The sequence below is a fragment of the Chlamydotis macqueenii genome, chromosome 2 (genome assembly GCF_036417535.1).
Source record: "Chlamydotis macqueenii isolate bChlMac1 chromosome 2, bChlMac1.mat, whole genome shotgun sequence".
Lineage (NCBI taxonomy): Eukaryota > Metazoa > Chordata > Aves > Otidiformes > Otididae > Chlamydotis > Chlamydotis macqueenii.
This window is the reverse complement of record NC_141557.1, coordinates 68,406,202-68,433,537: the sequence shown is the minus strand read 5'-3', so window position 1 is coordinate 68,433,537 and position 27,336 is coordinate 68,406,202. Positions and strand designations below refer to the sequence as shown.

Here is a 27,336-nt window from a genome sequence, read left to right as displayed (position 1 = left end):
TTTCTGTTACACCTCTGAATTTAGGTGTGTTGTCCTAATTTGTGCTTATTTAAGTGAGCCCTTTTTATGTGGACCTCTTTTTATTATTGCCCAGTGATTTGATGGAAAGGAGTTGTTAGTCTCTTCATTTCCTAGCAGAATCTCTTTCTGTTGACAAACTGAATATTTGCCGGGGGAGAGGGTGGGAGTGACACCTCGGCTTTCCTCTCCAAGCCTGCAAGGTGCTAGTAGTACATGCTACGAGCACCGCGAGCTGTGGCTGCTTGTGCTGTGCCTGTGATCGAAATAACAGAGCTGTTACTTAGGCCTTCTGGTTAAGTATCATTTTCTAGTACATTACTTAAAGTAGATTTAATGTATTGGATATTAAGTTAAGGGCGTCTTGTTCTGCTAGAAGAAAAACCCCAAAGCTGACATATTGGTTTGTACTGGACTCAGTAATGTTGGTGATGTTGCTTTAGCATTGTAATAGGTCAGAACTGGCTCAAAAAAAACCCCATCCAAACCTCCCTTGTTTTGCTGTTGCTGATCCTTCCCCTTACAAGCTGATATTTTGGGTGATGTGTCACGTGTTGCTGAGAAGGAGCACGTGGCTTCCACTACGAGCAGTTGCTGACCATGGAAATGTGGAGCGAAGGGTAGAGCTGGCAGCTGTATTCTAGCCGGCTTCGGTATCAAGTGTACAGAGTGCATGCGATAAAGCACTTCATGTACCGCGTCATGGAGACAGCAATTCAGAGGTTTCTCCAAATGTGTATCAAAAGGCCCTCTTAATTAACCTAACTGCACGTGGTTTGTGTAGGGGTGTTGTAGGCTTGTTGACAAGGTGCTCGCTATGCTGTCCGTAGGTGAGCCATTGGCACACCTGGTCTGCGACAGCTTGATTGATGTGGATGGGCAAAATGTTTGAATTAACTGCAGAAGGGTAAAAAGCAATTCACAGGTACGCAAACACTGAGGTTTCCCCTGCCTGGGGTAAGATGCTGTAGTTTAGTTAAGGAAACCACAAGGAGGTTGATTTGGGGGTTTTGGTTTTGTTTTATTTGTTAGTATGACAGTTTGCATGTGTTTGAAAGGGTTAAGCAGAGATAAGTTCATGGTTCAAGCTGCAGCGGTGTGCACAGAATGCTTGGCATATCTGGTGTCAGAGAAGTCACTTGAAATCACATGTGTAGATAAAAATATAGTGTTTTAAGCAGTATGTTATTTCCTGGCTATAGTTGTGATGTCACTACCAGTTAATCACAATTGAGTTTCATGACTGTTTTCTTGCTGTAAATCTCAGTTTAGTGAATTGAGCAAAGATATGTGAACAGAGAAGAAAAAAGAAAGAAAAAAAGTAAAAAGGAGGAGGGCAGGGCAGAAAGATCATGTTTGAAGTCATCTTCAGACTGTTTCTGTGTTTAAGGCCCAGTCAGGTAGTGTTCTTGGGAGAGTTATTCAGGGCTTAGAGGGTTCAGTGTGTATTCTAGGATGAGATCTCCAGTGACTGAAGAACCTTGTGGCCTTTGGGACTGTATCTGTATCTATAAATATAGATATAGATGTATTCTTTCTTGGGGACTGTAACCACTGAAGTCAAACCCACCAGTATAGCGCGGGGTTTTCCCAACAGTGATATAAAACATACAAATCCCAGGTCTGGATCTTCGTACATATAAAGGCCACTTTACACTCTTGAGACAAGTAAAAAGATCTTGAACCAGGTATAAATAGTAATTAATTTAGCTGCCTTGCCCTTTTCACACTGATTAATATATTAGGCTGTCTAAGCATAAAATACACGAGTAAAATGTGTGTGGGAAAACACTGTGTAGGTACATATCCTTCAATGATTGGGTAGCTGTTTGTAAGCTTGAATTAATTAGTTGGGCTGACATGTGCAATCCATTCAGTTTTGTGGGGGCTGGATAGTTTGAGGGAAAGCCTTTGAGGTATGTGTCACTGTACGACATTCTCATACCAAAATTTGTGGGGGGAAAAAGGAAAGTACTATTAGAAAATCTGCTCGTGATCCTCCACACCATGAACATCTTTTAAAACCAGAGTCTGTTTTTCGTATGGTTCTTCAGTTGTCATCATGTTTTTCAGTTCTCTGTTATAAAACAGAGCGTTAAATTATTTTTAACACAATGCATAGAGACAGGGCTTGAAATAGTTTGTAATCAGCTAGACCAAGTCATAGCTGCATTGGTAAGGGCTTTCCTGTTAGTGTTTATAGAAGAAAATAGTGCTTGCACAGTTCAAATGCTTTTCACATCAGTGCTGATCACATTTGTTTGCAGCCTAGGAAAACAGAACATCCCATTTCACCTCAAAACTGTTTTAACAAAACTTTTGAATAATCATTGATTGTATTTCATGAACATGTTGATACTGAAAATGTTACCATAGTTATAGCCATAAAGTTAGAACAGAGCTGCTGTTGTTTTTGGAGTGTGTCTAAACTGGCGATGTTTCAGTTGGAAGTGTTGGCAGAATTTTATTGTGTAGGTTAAATTCAAAGTTACTCGCTTCTGTGTTCCATCACCTCCAGTTCTAGTTACCTGTTTGGTGAAGAGCAGAATATAGCAGTGCAGATTTTGCTTTTCAGGGACCATCTAGAGCGTCATGGGCATGTGGCATGTCAACAAACACCCAAGCATCTCAGGCTTGTTTCTGTCGCTGTGGTGGTCCCATCAGATGGGGAAGCTGTGGTGCCTCCACTGCTCAGATGGGCAAATCAAGCCTGGAGTTAGGTATTGTGCCTGGTACCCTAGGGCTCTCAGCACTGCATCATCCTTCTCCCTTTCTGCTGTTTAAAGACCTGGGGTAGGTATAATGTTGAGCGGTGGTTGTAAATGTGCTCTTCACTGCCATTGAATTGCATGAGTGAAACTCATTCCATCGTAAGAGGAAGCTGTGGAGCTGCTGACACAACTTGTCTGGGAAGCTTTCTTTGCTGGAGAGTGTTAAAGCGGCGATGATGTTTCCCCTTTGCTGGGGTGTTTTTTTTTGCTGTGTGCATCAGTGACGCTTTGGTGGTTGTGTTGCTTTTTTCAGACTGGGATTCAGAGCTGTTGCTTTTCATTTTTCACTTGCACTTAAATAGTAAACCAATGTTTTGTAACACCAGAGTTTTCAAATCCTGTGATCACTGAAGTTGCCAAATGATTATTTATTGGGAGTAGAGGTTTTTCATTGTATAATCTTTGTGCTAAATTGGAAGGAATAGTGCTTCAGGATTTATTTTTTTTTTAATAGAAAAAAATGATAATGACTTGACATTCCACAGCGCACATAAGTTGTTGAAAGTCAAAAGACCATTTGCTTCGAGGCTGCGCATAATGATCTCATTTGTTATTGTGTGGTCTGCACAGGCTACTCTCAAGACGTGTAGGATTTCTTCCTCTCTAATGTTTCTGCATCAGTGTAATAGATCTGAATACTCCATAGATATTTGGCCATCTGGTTCTCTTAATTCCACTGAATTTACCAGAAGAAGAAGAAGTAACATATTATGCCTTTCTAAATACAGTTATTTTTCCATTATTAAAAATTGAATCTCTTATTTTGTGGAAGACTGATATTCTGTAGTTTTCCTTTGTTGCAATTTGAATATTCTTAGGAAGAGTAAATCCTGGATTTCTTGGTACAAGTATTGTGAGGTTTTTTTTAAAAAAAAATCCCTTCTTCTGTTGTCATTTTGAGATCCAGATGTTCTCTAGCTCTGTAAAACAAGCAAAGTTATTAGTGACCTCTTTTATTCTCCAGATTATAGTAAAAAATCAAGATCTTAAAATGCCTTAGAAGGAAAGGAAGGCTGTGTGAAAAGAAAGCTAGCCTGCTGGGAGGAATAATTTAAAACAGAAATTTGAAGCACTTCTGTAATAAATCCCAAACCCAATAAAACTCTTTGTGATTTGGGTTTGGTCTTGAAATCTGATTTCTAGTTTAGAGCTTTCTACTGGCATGATGTCTGGTAAGAGGGTTCAACATGTGTTTTGGGGTTAGTGTGAGCAGTTTCAGTTGCCAAATCAGGAGTTGCAGGAGGTACGCTTGAAGCTGTTCAGACCTTACTGTGAAGCTGCGCGGTGATTTCACCGAGTGAATATGAATGCAAGGACCTCCTCATTGCCACTAGGAAAAAGAGTGGTATTGGTAACAACAAGAAGAGGGACCAGCACTTGATGTGATGACTGTTTCTGTTTGCCAGCCAAGTAAATGTGTCACGAGGTCACTGAGGAGTATCTATGGCAACCGAGGGATGGAGGATGGCTCTACTTGGGCCAGTGTTGCTTGCTGGGCACAACCCCAGGCAGTGAACTGTGATATGACCTGATTAGGACTAAGCTACTAACTGAAATTGATAGTATTTATCAGCCACAGTCTTTAAAAATCAGTGGAAAGCAGGGGAGAAAAAAAAAAAAAGACCAAGGAGGTTTGTCTGATATCTTTCTAATTAAAAAAAAAAACAAAAACAACTGTACATGTTGGTGTGGTGAGCCTGATGTCTGGACAGAGGAAAGACATTTCTCTTTTCTGCTAGGAATGTTTTTACTCTGTGTTGTCTTAATTTTTCTTTAAACTTATTTGTTTTAAAGAAGTCAGCCTGGTCAGGAATCTTACAAACCAACCCCAGACTTGTCATTGGGCCAGCCATAAATTTTGTAAAGTGACATTTCTTGTGTAGTTATTAAAAAGGAAAAAAAATAATGAAAAAGCACCAAGTCTTTCAAGATGGAAAAGCCAGCGGCTTAAATATTGTTGAAATCCAATATGCGGGGTGGGTTAACTGAATTCCTAGTGTAACGCTGTTAAAGCAACAGAGATAATAAACGGTGATACTTGTGTGGCTTACTTGAGGGGTCATTATTTTTGGTTGGCCTGAAAGCTGATGACGTTGCTGGGCTGTGGTGAGAAAGGTAGGTGCCCGTCCGTACCGCGTGTGCGATCTAAGTGGCATAGCAGAAGAGTCAGGGCAAGTTTCCTTGGTGACCACTCTGGATGCAGGTTGGGGAGAGATGAATTGCCAACTATTCCTTTGGCCTGTAACCCAGAGTATTAAAATCTGCTAGAAAAGTACTGTATGTTCCTTTCCCTTCACCACTCTCCATTTTGTACTGCAACATGGTCCTGCTGTAAGGTACTTTAGGGTTCAAAGGGTTATGGCATTACACTGCGTTATTGAGGGGATTAATAATCTGCCGGACACATCGTAATTTGCTTTATATTAATGAACATGCACATAAATACCATGGTAAAAATCTGCAGTTTGCCTGGACATCCTTCTTTCTGGGGGCCTACTGCACTCTTTATAACCCAGAGTTTTAAATCTGAAGCACTTCCTACTGCTGAGATGGTCTTCTCTAGCATGACCCCATGCCCTGATCCTTGGTTTACTCAGAGGCAACCTCAGACCAGCTACCTTGTGAGCACTGCATGTTCCTCTCAAACCCTCATTTTGATTTTGTGTGTTCCTACATTTCGTCAGGTGCCAGCTGGCGCTGCAGCCCTATGGGTTGCAGGCAGAGAAGCCCGGGGTCGCCACGAGCTCAGCGGCGTGCTGGCTGTTGCTGGGGCAGTGCCTTCGGCCGCAGGGAAGCTGGGAGGGGTATACGGTGCTGCTCTTGAGATGCTTCCTCTGCAAACGCATGGAGCAACAGGAATAGACTTCTATGTTCTGTATCTCTGCCAAGAAGAAGGTTACTACAGCGCAGTGTCATTCAGCGAGAATAAAGGGAAATAAAAGGCAAAAATGTTTGCAGGATCACAAAACTGTTGACTCTTTCAAACCCCTACAAAAGTAAATGATTGAACAAATCTACAGCTGGTTCAGTAGGGATGTGCAGCTCAAGCTGTAAATTTCTGTTCCGAGATAAAATCTGATTATTGTTTAATGAAATAGAAAGTCAAAGCTTTAAATTGCAAACAGTTCAGATGTTTTTTTTCCATGAGATTGTGTGGCATTTCTTGTTTTGTTTTCTGTCTTCTCCTGTCAGTATCTGAAAGTTTACTGTGGTAAGTCCAAGTGACAGAAAACAGGGTTTGTTCCTGGCATTAGGAAAACAACCAGGCAGTGTTTCTCCAGGTTCAGAAAGCCTGGAGAGAGGAAAGAAGTAAGTCAAACTTGCTGCTGCACAGTGTTACTGGAAAATTACTTCATAAAGCCTTTCGCAAGTGCCCACAAACCTGAAAAGCTTTTCTGTGCTACTGAATTTACTACGCTAAGATTGTGTGTGCCTGGACTCTGCAATCTAGCAGAGCTGGAACAGAGTGCCTATCCATGACTGTAAAATAACCTTGTTCATGCAGTCCAGTCCAACTTGCTTTATAAACCTGTCATGACATTGTATTATGATATGATACTGTCTGTAGTGGAGGCAGAAGCTGCAGCAGAACCTTACTCAAAAAAAATCTCTCATCTGGGGCGGGAGATGATGAGTTTGAACTGATTTGTGACTGATGGTTGTAGTGACATTTTGTCGTAGTTCAGCCCTGATCAGGACCAGACTACGCAGTCTCTCTCCCGCTCCCCCCACCCTCCGAGAGAACAGGGGGAGATGATATAAGAAAAACGGCTCAAGGTTTGAGATAAGGACGGGGAGAAATCCTTAAAGTTACCGTCACGGGCAAAACAGACTCGACTTGGGGAAAACTATTCATTTATTTTCTAAAATTAGCAGGAGAATGAGACAGGGAACAAGATAACCTCCCCCCACCCCTCCCTCTTCCCGGGCTTAACATTATCTCTACTACCTTCCCCTCCCGAGCGGCACGGGGGGGGAAAAGGGAATGGGGGTCGCGGTCAGTTCATCACGCGTTGTTTTACGCCACTGTATCATCGTCAGGGGAAGAACTCCTCGCATTCCTCCTCTGCTCCAGCGTGGGGTCCCTCCCACGGGCCACAGTCCTCCGTGAAACTGCTCCGGCGTGGGTCATCTCTTCCACGGGGTGCAGTCCCTCTAGAACAGCTGCCCCAGCGGGCCCTCCACGGGCCACAGCCTCCTTCAGGCCTCCACCTGCTCTGGCGTGGGGTCCTCCACGAGCTGCAGGTGGATCTCTGCCCCTCCGTGGACCTCCATGGGCTGCAGGGGGACAACCCGCTCCACCATGGTCTTCACCACGAGTTGCAGAGGAATCTTGGCCAGGAGCCATATTACTCCTCCCCCTCCTTCTGAACTGACCTTGGCGTCTGCAGCCGTTCCTCACAACAGGCTGGCAGACGCCTCTCAGGATCCTTTTTACATCTTATTCACTTCTCATCTCCTCTCCACTTCTTGCAGCCGGGCCGGGCCGAGTTGGGCCCAGTTGGCTGCCCGGCGGGAGGCCAGTGGCTGAGGCCTGCAAGGCCCATGAGGCTCGCGCCTCCCCCTCTCTGCCCCCCGCTCAGCTGCTTCACATCTTCTCTTCTCTTTTTCCTGTTTTCCCCTACTTAAATACGTTATCGCAGAGGCGTTATCACGGGACATTCTGCTACCAATTGGCTCGGCCTTGGCCAGCAGCGGGTCCGCCCTAGGCCCGGCCGAGTCCACTGAACAAAGGGGAGCAACTTCTAGCAGTTTCCTACAGAAGCTACCACCTTAGCGCCCCCCCTCACTAACAAAACCAGAACACATTTGCATCCATATTTTCAGTGCCTATGAAATGTGTTACAATGGTGATTCTTAAAAACCTCAGCAAATTCTGTTCCTCATAGTACACCGAAACTGCCCTAGAATTTTCCTTGTTATCTGTTTTTGGATCCTGTTTTGTTGGCAGTATGGTACAAGCTATAGCTGGCACCCACATCATACAGTGCTAGGCTTTGTGTAAAAATACACGAGCGTGAATGTGGGCAGGGCCGCAGCCTCTGCAGTTGCTCTATTTGTAGCACAGCTCCTTCATTTTTTATATGTGATGTTTGGATAGATTTTGACAAACCTGGCTTAGGGTCTGAAGTGGCAACAAGCATCGTATCAAAGCACTTAGTATATTATGAAAGGAACATGCTTAGGCAGCACAAGTTATATACAGCTAGCTGTTTTGTTTGACTGACATAAGGAAAAGGTATTGGGGAAGTGTTTAAAAAATCTACGGATTTTTTATTGCATGTCAAAACGCAGCGTTTAGAAATCTCACTATGAAAGCATATATTGATAAAAGCAACTCCCCCCTCGGTTTTAGGGGATACCTGTGACCTGGAGGCCAGTATGATCAGCTGCTTTCACTCTGCGCTGATGTGGGAGTACAAAGGGCAGTCCATGGGTGTAGTCTGTTCACCCGGATTTGGTGCAGAGGGTCTGCCCTTAGTAACGGGATGAAGTGCTGTAGGGAAGACAGTTGAAGCGTTTCAGCAGACGAGATACGATGGGTGAAACCCATATGCACTGTCACCAACCTGCTAAATTGGACAAAAATGTTTTAAGAAATAACCTAGAATTTCTTATACCTAAGCACTGGACTTGAAATATTAGCAAAAATAAAAGTGGATTTTTTTCCTCCTAAATGCAAAGAGCCATTGGAAATGTTTTTAAACAAGCAAACTACAGATTCAAAAATATGTATTGCTAATTTATTACAAACAAGGCATGCTTATTTCCTCACTCCTTTGCCTCAGAGGCACTGTTAAGTAGTTTGTTTTCTGAGACCATAACGCATGCAGACATTAAACAGAGAACAGTAGAAAGCAGAGGACTAATAGCAGTGATGGCAGGAACACCACTTAGCTTCTTATTAAATAGAAACTGTTTTGCTTCCAAATTCTTAAGTTGCTGTAGTTAGTTAATCTAATTTGCCCAGCCTCTCTTTTTAAGACATTTGTTCCACTCAAAGATGCCTTTTTTTTTTTTTTTTCCAGAACACTTTGTTAGTTTAGAGAATAACCCTTTTCCATCATTTTTGTTCAGCACGTGAGATAAAACAGTTTTAGATTGAGGCTTGGCCCTCATTAATTGGAGTTTTAGGAAGCCGAAAAAGGGAGTGCTAACAGAATGCTTTCAAATAAATCATGATTAATTGCATGTAGAAATGCTCTGACTGCAACTGAGCGTGCTTAACAAGCCTGTACTGACTACCACCAGTTCCTGCTGTTCGAGAGTAAAACTGAGAGTAGGTAGCATCGATGCCTATTTGAATATACGGCTGCTCTTTCTTCCGCTGCTAGAAAGCACAAGCAGCAGTTGTGCTGCAGGCTGCTGCTGGCAGCGAGAAAGAGCTGTCAGTGAGAGCAGACTGGATCCTGAAGCTGGACATCTTGTGTGTGCAGCGCGGGTGCAGCTCTTCTTCCCCAGCAACAGTGAGCACTGAAGTATTTTTTTTGAAAGAGGATACTGCTTTGTTCGCCTTCATTTCCCTGCTGAGTGCCCTTTTCCCTCCTCTCTTTGAAAAAAGGCCTTTTCCAGTCCCCTTTGCGTTGCACCACACCTTTCACAGCGTTATTTGGCCGTATTTTGAGTTTTTCATTGCCTTTAGAGCAGCCTGCATGATAAGCCTTTCTATGCTGTTGAATGCATTTGTAGTATTTCTGTCAGGGCCCTATCACACTTGGGACCTTGGGGGCCTGGCAGTTTTGCAAGGCAAATTCTTCCTTGCTCGCGGCTGCCGGTGTGCAGTTCTGCTTCCTCCAGGGTCCTTCCCTCCAAAAGTTACCCTTGCTGTATCGGCAAGTGGAAGGTGCTCATTTTGAGGGTGAGAGCGAATAAAGGGTGAAAAGAGGAATTTTCATGCTCTAAGCTGATGTCACTGAAGTAATGCAACATACTTGCTGTATCAGCCATCGGTTAAGCTATTACACTACTTCACTGTTCATCATCTTCATCGGTGTGTTCAGCATTTGTTAATGAAGGTTAATTAGGGAGAGGAAATTGCAATTTGCTGAGATGCACTAGGGTGAAACCCTCATTTGACAGGGGCAGCCAGAGGAGCCCAGCTCTCCAACCTCAATAGAAAATACATCCCCAAAAGACAGGTCCTCTGGCTTTGGTGTGATACCTACCATCTTTCTTTAGCCAATGTCTGTGGTTAAGTCAGAAAGGACAACTACCTTCTACAGCATACTTCACACCTAAGGAAGGAGAAAAGCTTTCCTCTTAACAGCTTGATGTAGCCAAGATCCAAGAAGCCCAATTCTCTGTAGTTGCGTTGTTGCTGCCAACTTACAGTCTCATCTGGGGGCATTGCACTTAATCACTCTGTCTGTGGCTCTTTTCCTCACCCTGTGGGGTTTAAACCCCCTCCCCTTATACACGAGAAGGCTTCTTGCGGGAGCCAGCTTGGTAGCATTTTCCATGCTCTGTTCTGAGCAACGCAGCCTGAAGATCTCCTAGTTTTACGCTGATGAAGGTGCCTTCTTTCTGAGGTCATGCAATAGCGAGGTGCTATGAGCTCAACGCTTGGCTGAACAAGAAGGGGTGTCAAGCCATCTGTCCTGAAAACTGGTTCCATTTAGCTTTTATAAATTTGATCTGTGCCTTTGATGATATTTCTCATGTCCTGCCTTCTAAAGGAAGTAAAGGCAAAGGTGATGCTTTAATCTGTTATCAGCTCCATAGACTCCTGTTAGGGTTTTTTTTGAGTTTTTGGTGTTAGTAAAAAAACCAAAGCTTGTTATTAAAAACAGATTATCAGCAGGGAGAAGGAGCAGCAGGATGGTAACCAGTGTCTGGAAGACAAATGGAAAAGCCAAGTGACATGGGAAGGAGCTACAGGTTGATGTTTGTATTGGGAAGATACAGGAGATTGGGGCTAGAGCATACAGGATAGTGCATACAGGATAGCTGAAAATGTCAACTAGGAAAGAGTGAGGGAGGACAGAATGGAAAGCAAGTGTATTGGAAGATGCTGGCAGCAGATTTGAGGAGCAGGAGGCTCCTTAGTTGTATATAATACTTTAGCAGTGTAAAAGGCTGGAGTTTATTTTTGTTGATGGGCTAATAAGAGCTCAGCCTTTTCTATCTTACCTCTCTGGAAACAGTGGCTGCAGAATGAAGAGATCTGCCACAGCAGACATAAACCAGTTGTTGGAAAGGTCTCGTTTTCTGTCCTTCTTACACAGTCAAGGGAGTTGTAAAGCAATGGGAACATTCAGAGACGTACGCAATTCCTGTCCTAACCCTTGTCCCACCCCATCCTTTTGACTTTTATTAACCTTAGCTAGCTAATGCTCCAGCAGCAAAATACAAATACTATCATCCTTGCTGCTAGGAAAAGTGATGGTATTCTAAAGGAATCTAGTTGTGAGGTGCCTCAGGGTAAAGGCTTAATTTTTAGTTTGGTTGTTCAGATTTCCAGTTTATTCCTCCTCCTCCTCAGTTATGCTTGTGCAGATTGTCTTTCAGATAACACTAAGAAATAGTGGCCAGTTCTTTGGCGCTTTCCTTCTTTTTTTCTTAAATTAACAAACTGACTTACTAGAACCATATTTTGATATTAAAAGGTTATTTTTCTTGGAATTTTTGTGATATCTGACACTAGGGTATCTCACTAGCAATTAAGAAATAGCTTTATTTTTCATAACCATATTGTACTTTTTTTTTTGTGCCATACATACATCTCCTTCCAGCCTTTCTCATCTAGCAATTTTTCGTGAAATCCAGCGTAATTTAATATTAGTTGCAAATTTTTGCATTGTTACTCTAATCTTAGTTCTTTCCCTAGGAAAGGCAAATTACAGAAACAATTGTTTCTTGTGAGATGCAGACTCCTAGATGATGATATCCATTTGCTTTTCACAGTTAGGCACAATAAATTACTTTTCATTGCAGGTGAAATTTGCTGCACTGACATGTTTCCTCCTCCACAGAAGACAGTTGGGTTCAGAGACAGGGGTAATGAGCTGGCAGTTGTGAAACTGAAGCAGCATTTTCTTTTTTATTTAACTTCGTATTTATCTGCTTGATAAGCAGTATGGATGGGTTATTTTCCTGTTGCATTTAATTTCCTGTTACCTGTAAGTAATTTGCACTTTAACTTTGTGATGAGCTTCCCCAGGGAGCATAACATTATAGTCCAAAAAAAAAAAAAAAAAAGGAACCCAGAAACCTACTGACCTTGCTTTTTCAAAATTCCTCATGTGAAAAAATAGAAGAGGAGCTTTTCTGTGTAGGGAATGAAGAAAGAAATCTCATGAGTTTACTACATTTTTGACAAAGCAGATTTTGGTTTGTTTTTTTTTATGGCCTGATTTAGTAGTATATTATTGCAGTCTAATTCCATCTTAATTTCATCAATCAGTGGAGTCATTTCAGCATAAACCTGGCACAGGAGATGGCAGAGTTAGCCTCTCTGTTTGTAATTAGTCTGCAAGGGTAAAAAGCACCTTCTGGAGGCCAGCAGCTCTGCCGAATTACGTCTGCTGCAAATGTCGTCTGAGGCATTGAACACTCTGAACGTTTAAGTACTTTAAATGAAACTTAGAAAGTAATTTTTTGTTATTGCACATACACCGATGATTTATTGCAAGAAAAAAGGACTGATGCCCTTACCCTGTAACGAGCCCCAGAGAGGCAAACCTTGCCTCGGCATTTACTCCGGAGGCAGTGCGTTTGCCTGCCTCTTGGTGGAAGGTGTACGGGAGTGGGTCCTACCAGAAAAACAGAGTTACTATTCACTACCTTGCCCTAATCTGAAATAAAAAAAAAATCTCTTCTCTGAGGTGAGTTCATTGCAGTATCTTCTTGAAGCCATGCTTTTACTGACTTCTCGTGTTAAAAACGACCACTCTGTGTCTGTGTTTGTAGGGAGAAGACAGAGTGATAGGCAGTGAATATCCACTGTGTGTATGTGACAACAGAAGACAGAGAAGGTTGCCTATCCTTCAGGTTATACAGTTACACCCTGCAGAACCAAGTGTATTAAAATCCAGCATTTTAAATGGCCTAATCAGCTCTTGCCTTTAGAGGCATTTCAGGACATGCAGCTGCAGTGTACGTATTTGTAAGATTCAACATGTAATTTGTGCTTTAGAAACCTCATATAATTTCCATGCTGGTGCTAGAGCCTTGCCTGAGTTTCACAACTGTATCTGTTAAGGTCAGAGCTATCAAATATGGTTAGTCCTGGCCTGATTGCCAGAGCAGGCGAGTTGCCTGCAACCCTCCACTTCACTTTAATCAGCCTCTGGATGCACACAGCACTACTATGAAGGAGGCCAGCTATGTAGGTCCTGAAGTATGGATTGGTACCTAATTTAGTGTATCCAGGGGTGGAAGTGTCAGCTTAGTATTATCTCTCCCTGGGACTCCCGTTTCATGCATTGCTCTTTGTATTTGAGACAGGAGCTGTCATTCACTGTATGCCTGTACAGAAGCCAAGTAGGTCAGTGCCTCTAGCTACTACTGTATATTATATATCCCCCCCCCCCCCCATGAGTGAGTTGTCATCCTCTACTGAATGATACTGTAGGTGGTTTTGCTGAAACATTTTAGTGAGGCTCTGCTCAGGTTACCCTTGTCCTGAGGGCTGCTTGAGCCCGCGATGAGCAGAGGTGGGCAGAGCAAGCTCCACCTCTTTAACAGGTTCCCGTAAGGGGCAGCGAGGGAGTTGCCCCTTCCTGAAGACTTGAGCCAGAAAGAGGCATAATGGCAAAAGCAGCCAGGAGACAGACTTTGGCCCAAACTGCATATAAAACTTCTCTACTGTAAGCTGATTTGTTGTTTGGTCCAGCTTTCCCTTCTTCCCTAAGCCTGTTTGCTCAACTTCACTCTTAACTGGCTCACCTTTATCCTCTTTTGTTCGGACCTTCGCTCACCCTCCTTCCATTCAGCTGATCTCTTGCTCACTGAATGCAGAGCCTTGTGTTTCACTACCAAACCAGCTGCAGGGGAGCACAAGAGCCAAGAGCGGTCTGTTTGTGCATCTTCCTCTGAGACTCAGTAGCTTGCTGCTTGCTTGCTCCAGGTCTGTTTCAAGGCAGAGGAAGCTAAAATAGCTTAAAATACTTAATCACTGTTGAAGGTGAACATGTGACTGCCTCAAACTGCATCGCCAACAAAAGCTTACAGAAATAACATGTGGTCTGCTGCCATCTGCTTACACCTCTTTCCTCCGCCCTCCTTTACTGTTGTCACTTCAGGCTGCCGTAAGCTCTTCAAAGCAAAGACTGTCTTCTCTGTCTTTGCGAAGGGCGTGCCACTCTGGCACCTTCTCCACCCCATCCTTGCTTTAGGTCTCAGCTTGCACTGCAATACAAATAATAGTAATAGAGTTGATAGTTTTATAATGTAGTCTTAATGGGGATGTGGGTTGAAACAAACAGGAGTTTCATTTTGTGGTATCTGCCCAGTTGTAACTCATCCCTAACATGAATTTGTGGATAACATTCAGATCTCAGGTATTGATCAATGATGTAATCGTCATCCTATAGTAGGACAGATGATGTAATTCTTACCCAGTTACTAAAGACAGTGACCTTGAGACAGATCAGATGGTTGAGCAGCATAGATGGGTTACTGATTATAAGATGCCCTTGTTTTAAAACTGAACTGTCATCTGTTAATTATTGGGGAGGATAACTATAACAAAATGCCAGCATGTCGCAAAAGATACAGCATTTATTGACTTTTACCAGCAGTTACATACTCTTGTTTTGACAGGTGACTTTTGATGGTTTTGCTGCTTTATTGCTTTGGCCGTCATTTTGGTTTATGTAGAGATAGCATAAAAGCTGACTTTTGTAAGCCCAGGGAAGACATTTGTTTCTGATAACAAGTCAGACATTAAAAAAAAAAAAGGGTAAAGTAGAGGTGGATGTGTTATGAGAGATTCTGGTAGATGGGAGGAAAATGCAAGGCACAGTTTTGCTCATGGGAAAGCCTAGCTTTCACCTCCTCCCAACTAGAGATGGTTTGAATATACATTTGAATACTTAATTTAAAAAAGTCTCATAAGCATTGACCAGCTTTTGCTTTTTGATAAACAGTACGCAGAACTCAAGAAAGGTCACGGAGAAAAAAGAAATAAAACCACTTGCTCTGATTGCTGATAAAGTGGTTGAGAAAAAAACATAGTTTTATCTGAGTGGAAAGAGAGTCTGAGAGACCCCAGCGCAAGAGTAAGAAACATTCGGGTATGAGAAGCATGGATCCTGAAAAGAAAAAACAGAGAGTTTTGAAAAGACAAATAGTTGAAGAACTATTTTTTTGTTCTACTGTTGATATTTTCTTCTTAACTACTAATGCATTTCTGGCCTAAAGTTTGCTGGTTTGTGTCAGAATTTTTTGGATTTTTTTGTTCCTCTCTCCGTAGTAAACTGGCGCATCTGCAAGATAAGTATTAAACTGAGGAACTTGCCAAAGACTTCTCTTAAAGCATATCCTTACTGAAAATAGTGGAAGAAATTAGTCAATTGCATGAATTTGTGACGTAATAAAGAAGGCTACAAAAGAGTGGACTGACTAATTAATTACTGCAATTAATTGATCTTAGGAAATCAGAGACATAGCTCAGTCGGATTCTGTATTTTCCACTTTTCTTTGAGGCAGAAGTTTCTCCAGTAGCCTGTGTTTGAAACTAATGAATATTACAGGCAAGAATTTATTCTCCTGAGTTCTATGAGCATGTACTTTGTATTGTTGAAATATGTTTCCCTGTTTCATGGACTTTTCAGGTCTTCTGTTTTCCTACAGTATTTGCTTATGGCTAATGTTACCTAATGTCTAGGGGACTCCTAACGTGTAAGATCTTACAGTCTGTTAAAAGCAGTTAAGATGTTAAAGTCTGTCCAGTTTATGTGCAAAGGGCCTTGTGCTTGGAAATCGTTCATGCCGTGCCTTAGTGAGAATTTCAAGTTTCAGAAGGATGAAATAAGAACTTTGATTGATGTGGTCCCTTCAACAATATTTCTTTTCTAAGTGTGCAGTAAATCTAGATGTGGATAATTGAAATTGTGAGAAAATAATGAAAAGAAGGAAATTACTTTAATCCTGTAATGGCAGAGGAAACAGAAAATCTCTGACACACACTCTCTGCCCCAGGGATTAAGCATGTGTCTTCATTTTTAAGGAAGCTTCTGTAGTGGGGTGCAACCACTTCAAAAATTAATTTTCTTTGGCAGGCAGGACCTCTGCTTGCATGGGGAACTGTTTTTCCCTCATCTATGAGCCCAACTTCTGAGTGCTCTGCTCTCCTTTATGGTTTCACTCCCAGAGCTTTGTATGAGCTAGGCAACTGCTCTTACCCCTGCTTTGCAGATGAGGTACAGAAAGGCTGAAAGACAGGCTCGTGAGAACTCAGTGATGTTGAGTTTTGACTTTGTCAGTTTCCCAAATTCTGGGCAACTCTTCTATCCTGTAGGTCACCCTTCTGCTTGAATCCTTCCCCCGTGTTACTTAATTTGGTGCCAGTGTCACTCAGTTGCTCTCTCTGCTCCTGTTTTTCCAGCGTGGTCACAGCCGAGTTACCTCAGCTAACTCACATCCTTGGCAAGGAGCATTTATGCACTCAAAGACAGCGGCACGTTGCTGAACAGTTTCTGCCACTGAAGTACTGCTTCAGAGAGTGAAATTTGCTCCGAGGCTGTGGAGCAGACTTCACTCTGTGTAATCAGCTCCTGAAGTCCAATCGCCTGACTTGCAGTGCACTCCCTGCTTTTTGCTTCTGTGCTTGGTTGAATTGCTTTTTTGCTTCAAAACAAAATGGAGCATCAGTGCTTGTACATGTTTCTTTCATGCTGCACTTAGGAAACTGAGTCTCTCAAATCAAGACATGTATCCTGGGCTTCCTAACATTCTTCTTCATAAAGCTGTAAAGAGGCCTGGACACAGTCCAGGTAATTTTGCGTTAATTTCTTGCCCTGAATTTCTTCACTAGTTGGTGAATTTTTTTCTAAACCTGATCACTACTCTGCTAGCCATAGTGGAACATTATGGGGACTTGCTGCATAATCTAGAGACTGATGAATTGTCAGGATGAGAGATCTGTGTATCTGATTTTCCTGGAAAACTCAAAGGAAAATCAGGATGATTTTAAGGACATGGAGGGTGAGTTGTTGTTGCTTACCTGCCTCAACTATTGACTTAAGTGCCTGACACTGAAGGATGTAGATGTTATTATGTAGGGTATCCAAAACTAATGTGAATCAGAATTAACTCTGGTATGCCCTATGAAATAAAAGCCAGGCCATACACTTTTATGTCTTGTCCTGGGATCTGAACATTTACTCTTTTTCAGAAAATAAGCGTATCTTTGGACTTGGTTCACTTGCTCTTGCAGCAGTTCTGCTTGGAAGTGAGAAGATTTGGGTGAACCCATTGCTCAGCCTGGCACTCGCCCCAGGTTGCAGTTACATTCTCTTGTACTGCATTATTCTTTCTCTAGTCAAAATAGATTCACCAGGAATGGAGCTCTCCAGCCCGAGACCTTACCATGAGGCTGCTTGGTAGAACACTCGTGATTTGGCTCAGTTTCATTTCATCTCCAGTTGGAGGAAGGTTTCCATTTTCCTTCCTGCTTCTTTGGTCTTGCTAAACTCTTCAGGGCTACCCGGAAAGCCTGGTAGGCTTCTGCCAAACCTGTCCTCTCTACCTACCCAGTGGAGGAAAAGGTTGAGCTTGGTCCACATAGTAGGCCTATATAATGGGTGAACGCAGAAGATGAGACAGCAATGTTTGCAGAGCTTGTTCGGTTCAGATAGGTGAGAGCCAGGAAGTCCAACTTAATACAGTAGTCAGCAACTTAGAGCTGTGTCTAGATGGGATAAAAAATAAATACACAGGCTTTCTTTATACTACAGCTCTCATGGTTACACAGATATAGCAGTAATGCTTCATGCTCTCCCAGTGTAGATGTAGTCTATTATGGGCAGTAAAAGTCAAGTATTTCTATATTTACTGCTAGAAATAGGCGGGTTTTGTGATGTTTGAAGATACCTGAACAAGACAAAGTTTGTGTCATATAGTGCAATGGGGCTTAGATCCCTGACTTTTGTCTTAAGGGGCTTTCAGAAAGTCTCAGTAGTACTTTAAAACTCATCAAAGACTTGTTCCCAGCTCCCTGGTTTCCAGTGGAGGGCCTGAGAGATCAGCTTATCTGTAGCTCCGCTCCACCTGCATTTGGAAGGTGCCTGCCTGCTGCTCTTTAAGTGTCTTTCATTTTTTAAATCATTTCTGCTAACGCATGCTTTGCCTCTCGTTGTAGGGAAGAGAATAAGTAGTAAGCACCAAGGCCCGCAAGTGAAGTTTGTCCTGATAGGAGGGTCCCATCCAACAAAGGGAAAGATCCCATGTAAACAGGACCTATTTTTCATTTTTTTTTTCCTTCCTCTACTTGTACATCTTTCTTATAATCTGAGAGGTCTAGCATCAGTCTTGAAAGGATGCTCTGCGAAGCACAAATTTGGAATGTTCTGTGGGAGAATCTGCCTGCCCATCCCTCTTTCAATAAAATTAGGAAGTTAGACTTTTTGCCTCTATTTCAGAAGTGTTATATGAGGAGAAGGCAACTTCACAACTCCTCTCTCTGTCATGCCATAAAACTGGGTGGTAGTCACCTTGGGGGAAAAAATGTTTCATGCCCTGTTGCTCTTTTCTTCTGAAGCTCAGCAGCAGTGGTGGTCCCTTCTGCAGAGGGTTCAGGAGTGCAACTGGTACCCAAAATGAAAAACACTTGAGTCATTTGCATAGTGGATCAGAATCCAGCCCGCCCGGCTGCCGGAGCAAAGACCACAAACTTTCAGATTTGAGTCATCTGCTGAAAAGCTGCGTATTTTTATGAAGAAAGAACTAAATGTTTGTTTAAAAGTAATTTTATTTGCTTTCTTGCTGCTGAATCATCTGACACTTTGATGGTGAAGGTTATGTATCAACAGGATTTTCTTGCTATCTTTCTATGTCTGCTGAACTACGATGATCAGAGTTTGACCTCGCTTCCAGTCTTAAGAAGAATTGTTTGATTCTCGTGTGAATATCAATGTTTGTGTCTATAGAAACCAATCAACTCTTCCTCCGAATTTTTGTAAGTAGGCTGTAACTGTGACACTTGGATTTCCTGTCTCTTGCATATGTGAATCAAAAAATCTCTGCACACAATGATATCTTGTCATCCGTGTTTCACCATCTATTGCCTCGTTAATAGACATCGTCTTTATTACAGTCTGTGTTTCTCCTGTTGAGATATGTCCAGACATCACTGGAACCTATAATCTTCTCTCATTTTTATTCTACATCATGGTTTTGCTTAAGGGACTTTCTCAGTAATAACTGTAGGAAATAACAAGTAATGTAAGAAAAACTGATTGAACTGCCTGCAATCAGCATTGAACAACATTTAGTATTTTTCCAGGATAACCTTTTAATGTGACATTTTTCCAAACTCAGTGGCAATTTCACGTTGATTTTTCTTCCTTTTTACATTCAACATGAATGATTCAGGTTGTCTTGTGAACAAGATAAAAAGCCCTGCATTTTTGTACCTTTTTAAAAAATAGGCCAGCTGTTTCGTTGAGTAGCTGTGTAGCACCTTCACATTTGGGAGTGGATATTTGAAATTTGGCTGTAGAGTTGCCCTAGTATTAGGGATCTGCCTTCTCATTTGCAGGAAAATCTGTCTGTAATCAGTCAACTTATAAACTCTGAAATGCCTCATTTCATACCTACACAGCAGGAGCTCGTTAGGTAGTGCTGCACTGTGCATACCGTATTTTAAAGCTGAAGGACTTGCTTTGATATTGCTACATCTGTCTCCTGAGGAGTGCTGTGGTCCTAGGAATAGGAAGCAAGAGGAAGGAGACTGTTCTCCTTTGTTTTCAGCAGAGGTGTTGGTTGCCTAGACAGGGTGGAGCAGAAGGAGGGAATGCAGAGAGAACACAAGCTATGGGGAGATATGTTCAGGAGAAGTGTTGGGGAACATGGGACTGTCTGCACAAGGGGATATTGGAGGTTATGGCTGCAAGCACCAGTTGTGGGGACAGCATTTTGGAGCTGGTGTGACTGTCAGGGATGGATTGTTTGATAGGATTGGGATAAAGATGAGAACTCAGGAGGAAACTGGCGTAAAGAGTCTGAGGAGGGAAGCAGCAGGACTGAAACCACAGAAGAGAAGGTCAGAGGGAAGTCTCTGTTCTGTACATAGGGATGGAGTTTGTGATTCCTGAGGCTGCAGTTGGATGATGCCTGTCCTATCTGGTGAGAAGATAACAAGACCTTTCCACCTCTGGTTGTTACAGTCCAAGTGCTTGATACAGCCTTGAGCCCTTCTGAGACAGCAGACTGAATTATGCAAGAGCTGTTCCTCTGCATCAGTGCAAAAACCCTGGTGTGAAACCACACAGTTTAGCTTAAAATGCTGCTAAGTCTGTTCAAAGTGTCTAACTTTGCACTGAAGTGAATAAGGAGTATTGATGCAGTTTGTTCAAGTGACTCTGTGGTGGAGAAGCAATCTCAAAAAACAGAATGCAACAAGTATCTTGCTGGCAGTAGTACCTTGTGTGAATGCATGTATTTCCACCTCTTTGTACCCCTTAGTCTTGCTGACCCTGTGCTGTCAGTACATATCTGTGAATGCAAATTGAGTATCTTAACTCTACAGTTTTGGTTCAGATGTGGTCCAGTCCTCTACTCCTGTTTGCAGTTACGTCAGTATCTCCAGTGGAAGAGGCCTGTTGGTTTCAATTTAGAACTTTCAGTCCTGATAATGATTTTGGCCTGTAACTATGTGAAGATGTCCTCTTTTGTGTCTTATCTGCATTGGAACAAGCTTCCAGTGCTCACTGCATCTCCCGTTGGAAATCATAGAATCATCATAGAATAGTTTGGGTTGGAAGGGACCTTAAAGATCATATTGTTCCAATCCCCCTGCCATGGGCAGGGACACCTTCCACCAGACCAGGTCACTCAAAGCCCCATCCAACCTGGCCTTGACCACTTCCAGGTATGGGGCATCCACAACTTCTGTGGGCAACCTGTTCCAGCGCCTCACCACCCTCAAAGTAAAGAATTTCTTCCTTATAGAATCATAGAATGGTTAGGATCGGAAGGGACCTTTAAAAGTCATGTAGTCCAACCCCCCTGCAAGGAACAGGGACATCTCCAACCAGGTCAGGTTGCTCAGAGCCCAGTCCAACCTGGCCTTGAATGTTTCCAGGGATGGGGCATCTACCACGTCTCTGGGCAACCTGTGCCAGTGTTCCACCACCCTCATTATAAAAAATGTCTTCCTAATATCTAGTCTAGTCTGAATCTACCTCCCTCTATTTAAAAACCATTACCCCATGTCCTATCACAACAGACCCTGCTAAAGAGTTTCTCCCGAAGTTTATCTTTCCTATAAGCCCCATTTATGTACTGGAAGGCTGCTATAAGGTCTTCCTGGAGCCTTCTCTTCTCCAGGCTGAACAGCCCCAACTCTCTCAGCCTGTCCTCATAGGAAAGGTGCTCCAGCCCTCTGATCATCTTTGTGACCCTCCTCTGGACCCTCTCCAACTGGTCCATGTCCTTCTTATGTTGGGGGCTCCAGAACTGGACGCCGTACTCCAGGGTGGGGTCTCATGAGAGCAGAATAGAGGGGCAGAATCACCTCCCTCGACCTGCTGGCCACGCTTCTTTTGATGCAGTCTGGGATGCATGAAATGACCCTCTTCAGCTCTGGGAAGTGCTCCCCAGTTGCTCGGAGGCAAAACTGTGTTAATAGAAGATAGCATAAAGAGTAGTTTGTAGCTGCTCCAGTTTATTTCCACTGTAACGTATTACAAAATGCTTTTACACCAGACTGCTAGCACCTCTGAAGTGAGACGGTCATCACAGGAAGAGGGGCAGCTGGTGCTGAGCACGTGTGTGGGAGGAAAATCTCATCAAGCGGTGTAACTGGGTTTGGAAAGGACCTTTATCCACAGCCTCAGTCTCTCCGATTCTCAGTTCTGTCTGTGCGATGGGGAAAAAACCTTCTCACAGGGGTGTTGTGAACATGTGCTAATTTTAGTATGTCAGGCAGTTAGGTAATATGGTGACAGTCAGAAAATAACCTATAAGGCAATAGCTTGTTCTGTCTTTGAGTTTTAGGGTTTTAGGACCGTTTTTAATAGTGAGAACGTAGCAAACTCCTGAGTGTTGCTTATTCAGTAACACCAGCTCTACTATACCATGAATGACAGAATTTCCTGTGGGGAAAAACCCTGTGTAATCATAAAATAAAGAAAGAAGATGAAATGTTGCAGAATTGACCATATTTCTCATGTTTCCTTGTCTTTTAGTTCTTAACATTTTTGACATGTCTGTATATGTTTGTGTGTGTAATGAGCTGTTTGTGACCAAGTTCGCAGTTGTTCAGTACTTTCTGTCCAAAGATATTAAAGCACTTTAAAGAGGCCTTAAAGGACATTAAAGCATCTTACACTTCTGCAAGTAGGTTCTTTAAGCACGTTTCTGTCTCCTAAAGTGCTTATCTCTGATTGTTAAGAATGACTACAACTTTAACTGAAGGAGATAAGAAGGGAAATGTTTTTTTCTAACTTACCATCTTCTAAATCTAATAGAAAATTGTGTCTGGTCATTTTTTTTTTTTTTGCAGGTCTCTTTGGTAAATCAGTTTATTTCCCTGCATTTATAAGTCCTTGTATAGCAACAGGTGAGTGAGAGAGAGAAGAAAACATGTCTATGAAACCACAGATGTTGTCAGTGAGGAAACAGAGCCAGGTTAACTCTCATAACTAGGTTTGAATCATTTTGAAAGTTACAGTATTTGAAATTATCTGTCTCTTACTTGCACGGTATTCAAGGAGTTGAGTGTCTTACTGTATAACAGAAGAAACAGGTACGCTGATAAGTAAAAAATAAAAAGATCAGAACACTTGTTGGTAATTTCCCAGAGCACCAAGCATGCGTCGCTCCAGTTGATTTCGTTTGGAGTTACAAGGATTCAACAACTCTGAAAACAAAGCACGCAGAATCTAAGGCGCAGAAATAAGTTGGCATGTGAGAAAATGTTGGTTTTAGCAAGGGTGTTTGCCACAGGGTAAACGACGTGTGAACTCCCTGTGTAAGAGCAGCCCCTTGTAACTGCCCTTGCGTGTGCTCTGAGGCGAAGGTGCCTTGCAGTGAACAAGAGGCAGCTCACCACCCTGCCTGGAAGGAGTTGCCCTTCTGCATTTACTCAGAGCTAAGATCTGGTGTCTGGGCAGCTCCTGCAGAGCCCGTTGGCTTACCACCGGCATACGTCCTTCTGTGCACCCAGCTGCCTTGTTTGTCAGCCTGTCTCACCGCTCTTGCTCTGGCCTCACGAGATCGTTTCTGTCTGTAGTACAGCTACAGTGATGGAAAGTGGCTTTGACCTTTTATTTTCTTAAGGAGGTAAAGATGTTGTGCCTTGTGCAGGGAGTCTGATGTTTGAACAGCATTGGGGCTTTTATTGCTGAGGCTGGGGTATTTAGAAGTTTGACTTTGCTACTATTCTGTTTGTTTTACTCAGCCAGGGGCAGATCACAGATACATATTTTTTTGATCAGACAGCATTCCTGTACTGTAATAATTCAGAAGCAGCATTCAGACACTAGTTGTGTGAAATGCCTGTCGCTCACTTCTGTACATGTGCTTCTTGCCCTTGCCTTCTCTTCGGTACAGCTTACTCTGTGCAAGTCGTAAGCTCCATGGAGCAGGTGGTGCCTCCTAATGTGTGTTTGTACAGTGCGTAGCACAGCAGGACCCAGATTTCGTCGCGGTTTCTGGACATGCTGTAATGTAAGTAAGGGTGCCCTGTCTTGCTGAGGAACTAGAATGGTTCACGCTAGCTGAACCTGCAGAGTTCCCTGGATGCAGGCTAGTGAAGAAAGGGATTTTTCTTTCCAGGCTGAGAGAGGGCTTTGCAAATGCTCTCCAAGTCACAGCAACAGCTGGCTGTTTGGGCGCTGGACAAAGACATAATTTGGAAATAGCTTCAAAGTTTAGAGGTGGCCGTTCAGGTACTAACACTCCCAGATGAGTTACGTGGGGGAAGCTCACACCTCTCTCGGTGCCGTTGTTCCAGTCTGCCAGGCTGCAGACTCGGCGAGAGTGCAGCGTGCAGGTTTTCATAGTGAGAGCTTTTGTCGCTCCCAGAAGTGCGAGAAACTTAATTGCTTTCAAAGGCAAGCCCGGAATCTGGAGGACCCAGTACAACCTGACGAGAGAACATAAATCATGAGATACTATCAGGTTTCTGTGCTTGGGTTTGCGTGGAGTGAGTTTGCTTTGTGAGTGAATGCCTTTGGAATACACTGGTATGTTTTTTTGGTTGATTCTTAGACATAGCAGTAATTGTTATTGGCTTTGTTAATAGGCATCTATGTTCTGCTCTGTAGTTACTGTTCATGTTTTCTAAAAAGTGTGCAGACAAAAAGAAATATTTGTTCTGCCTTGAAATCTTGAAAGCATTTCTGCATTTAAATGGATTGACAGCCTTGAGCCAGGTGGTTCCCAGCCATTATCCCTTCAAATGGGCATGGAGAGAGAGCTGGCCAGTTGTCGTTTGACCGCTGCTGTTTGTCTTTGGTTAGAGACAGTGCTTTAAATGCCAGTATTTACTTCCTTTTTTACGCTAGTTTGCCAGCTACTTTTTCTCTAACCAAATGAACCGTGATGGCAACTGAGAAGAAACTGCCTTTTGTAGATAAGGAGTAGCATTTTCAAATATCTTCATAAAGCACGGTTCCCTAAGTTTTATTTTCCAAAGCAGCTCTTGTGAAAATCTGTGGAGCTGGTCCTTAAATTGGACTAGGGGGTTTCTGGCATTTTTATCCACAACCCAGTTTTAAATGTAGTTTTCCCCATCTCCTTAAATGCTTGGTTTATAGGCTCTCTATTGATAGGAATACTCTTTTGATATGTTTTGCATGGAAACTAAAGCAGAGAAGATTTTAAGGTAAGCCAGCCAAATAATCTAGGGTCTTTTGATCAGTTTCCATTAGTATTAAACCAGTAATCTGCCCTACTAGATGTATTTTGAAAGGAAGTTCAATGTTTAAAGAAGATAAACATACCAGTTGACATTCAATATGTCTTCTCAAGTCACCAGCAGAAACTTCGTTGACCTTGTTGGCAGAGATGCCTTCTGCAAAGGGTTCCTAAAACCACCTCCCCAGCTGTTGGATTCGTTTCTGAAATGCTCTGGCACTGCAGTGGGTCTGGTGCCAGTGCTGGACACTTGGTCCAGCTCCAGTTGGAGCTGAAGAAGGGCTGAGTTTTAAGACCTCTAGGATGCCTTTCTGTCCAGAAGAAACTGAGCACTGGAATAATGTGCCATCCAAACTGCGGTGTGTTCCTAGAAATTGATGAATATACTATTTTAATTTGGGGAGCTTATATAGCTGAAGTTACTGAGATATTAGCGCTTAGAAGCAAGAGCTCTGCAGCTCTAAGATTGTCTGGCGTGCAGACAAGTGAAGATCTAAATTGCTTTGAGGTGCTGACAGTTATCACAGCTTTGTGCAGACACACCTTTGCTCGGACTGACAAAACACAAATTCCAGTTTCGTATCACTGTGCTCTCCTTGGCTGATGTACAGCTTAAAACCTTACTATACCTTCACAACTTTGGCACAGAAAATAGCAACAAGGTCAATAGCAAAAGTAGCCTCTTATCGAACGGCTGATTTTAAATGCTTTGAGTAAAGACAGTATTTTAAAAATAAATCTGATCTATTATTTGAAAATTAGACATTTAATGCATTACATCTCTCTCACCCCAGGCCACACTGCTGAAGTTGCACTGGATATGAGAGCAGACGTTGGTCCATGATCAGGACAGTAGCAAATGAAGAAAAAATAATATTTTCTTTCTGCAAGAGTGAGTTCCTCCAAACGTCATAGATAACTGAAAAATCTGTTTTCAAAACAGCTCTGACCCTATATGCAAATAAAATTTTTATGATTTCAGCTTTTGCTAGAGATCATCTCTGTTTTGCATCTTTGTGACAAAGCACCTGGCGTATTAATACCAAGTGCTTATCAAAGAAACTCATTTGAAATCCAGGGTAGGTCATAAGTGAAAAGAGGTTGAGACAACTCCTCATCCACATCATCGAGCACAGCCTATTTTAGTACAACTGCCACTAACAGCCTACTTGCCTGTGGAAGTTTCACATTAAGGTAGAATCATAGAATGGTTTTGTGTCTTATCTGCGTATGCACAAGCTTCCAGTGCTCACTGCATCTCCCCTTGAAAATCATAGAATCATCATAGAATAGTTTGGGTTGGAAGGGACCTTAAAGATCATATTGTTCCAATCCCCCTGCCATGGGCAGGGACACCTTCCACCAGACCAGGTCACTCAAAGCCCCATCCAACCTGGCCTTGACCACTTCCAGGTATGGGGTATCCACAACTTCTCTGGACAATCTGTTCCAGCGCCTCACTACCCTGAGAGTAAAGAATTTCTTCCTTATAGAATCATAGAATGGATTGGAAGGGACCTTTAAAGGTCATGTAGTCCAACCCCCCTGCAAGGAACAGGGACATCTCCAACCAGGTCAGGTTGCTCAGAGCCCAGTCCAACCTGGCCTTGAATGTTTCCCGGGATGGGGCATCCACCACGTCTCTGGGCAACCTGTGCCAGTGTTCCACCACCCTCATTGTAAAAAACGTCTTCCTAATATCTAAATCTACCTCCTTCTGTTCTCTTGTCCTGTCACAACAGGCCCTGCTAAAAAGTTTCTCCCCATCTTTCCTGTGACCCCCTTTAGGTACTGGAAGGCCGCTATAAGGTCTTCCTGGAGCCTCCTCTTCTCCAGGCTGAACAGCCCCAACTCTCTCAGCCTGTCCTCATAGGAAAGGTGCTCCAGCCCTCTGATCATCTTTGTGACCCTCCTCTGGACCCTCTCCAACTGGTCCATGTCCTTCTTATGTTGGGGCTCCAGAACTGGACGCCATACTCCAGGGTGGGGTCTCACGAGAGCAGAATAGAGGGGGAGAATTGCCTCCCTCAACCTGCTGGCCACGCTTCTTCTGATGCAGCCCAGGATGCAGTTGGCTTTCTGGGCTGCAAGTGTAGATGGCTGGCTCATTGTTGAGCTGGCATAGATAAAGAGTTTATTGACCAATTTCAATGTATTTTGTCTCCTCAGACTACAGATCCACACCGCTGTTGTTGATGGCCACTTCTGTGAGCCTCTGCCTGCAACTATGGAGTTAGAAATGAACAGGCAAGCTCTGGCTGATACCCTTGGTGTTGCAGTGAGCGTATATTAACTTTACTAATTTGTTAGGAAAAAAAAAAGTCACAATTTAGCACTCCAATGGCAAAACTATTGGTGTTCCCAGCTGCTGTTAGCACTGGATTTAATCTCTGTACTTTTGCCATCTGGTATTAAGGCATTGCAGGCTACTAGAGGAGTGGGAGATTGCACTGGCTTTCGGTAGCTTTCGGAAGAGCTGAGCAGGTTCTTTGATTTGCCGTGATTGAACCCATTACTGGTG

General features: G+C 43.0%; 1 protein-coding gene across 11 annotated transcripts in view; it reads left to right on the top strand.

Moving 5' to 3' along the window:
- ATXN1 (ataxin 1) overlaps nt 1–27,336 on the top strand; it is a 221,949-nt gene that overhangs the window by 89,528 nt on the left and 105,085 nt on the right. The window contains exon 1 of one of the 11 annotated variants that reach the window (XM_086740185.1): nt 12,705–12,884. The exons of the other annotated variants lie outside the window; for them this stretch is intronic. The gene's annotated coding sequence lies outside the window, so the exon portion shown is untranslated. Of the gene's footprint in view, nt 1–12,704; nt 12,885–27,336 lie in introns of those variants that run through there. 11 annotated transcript variants of the gene reach the window in all.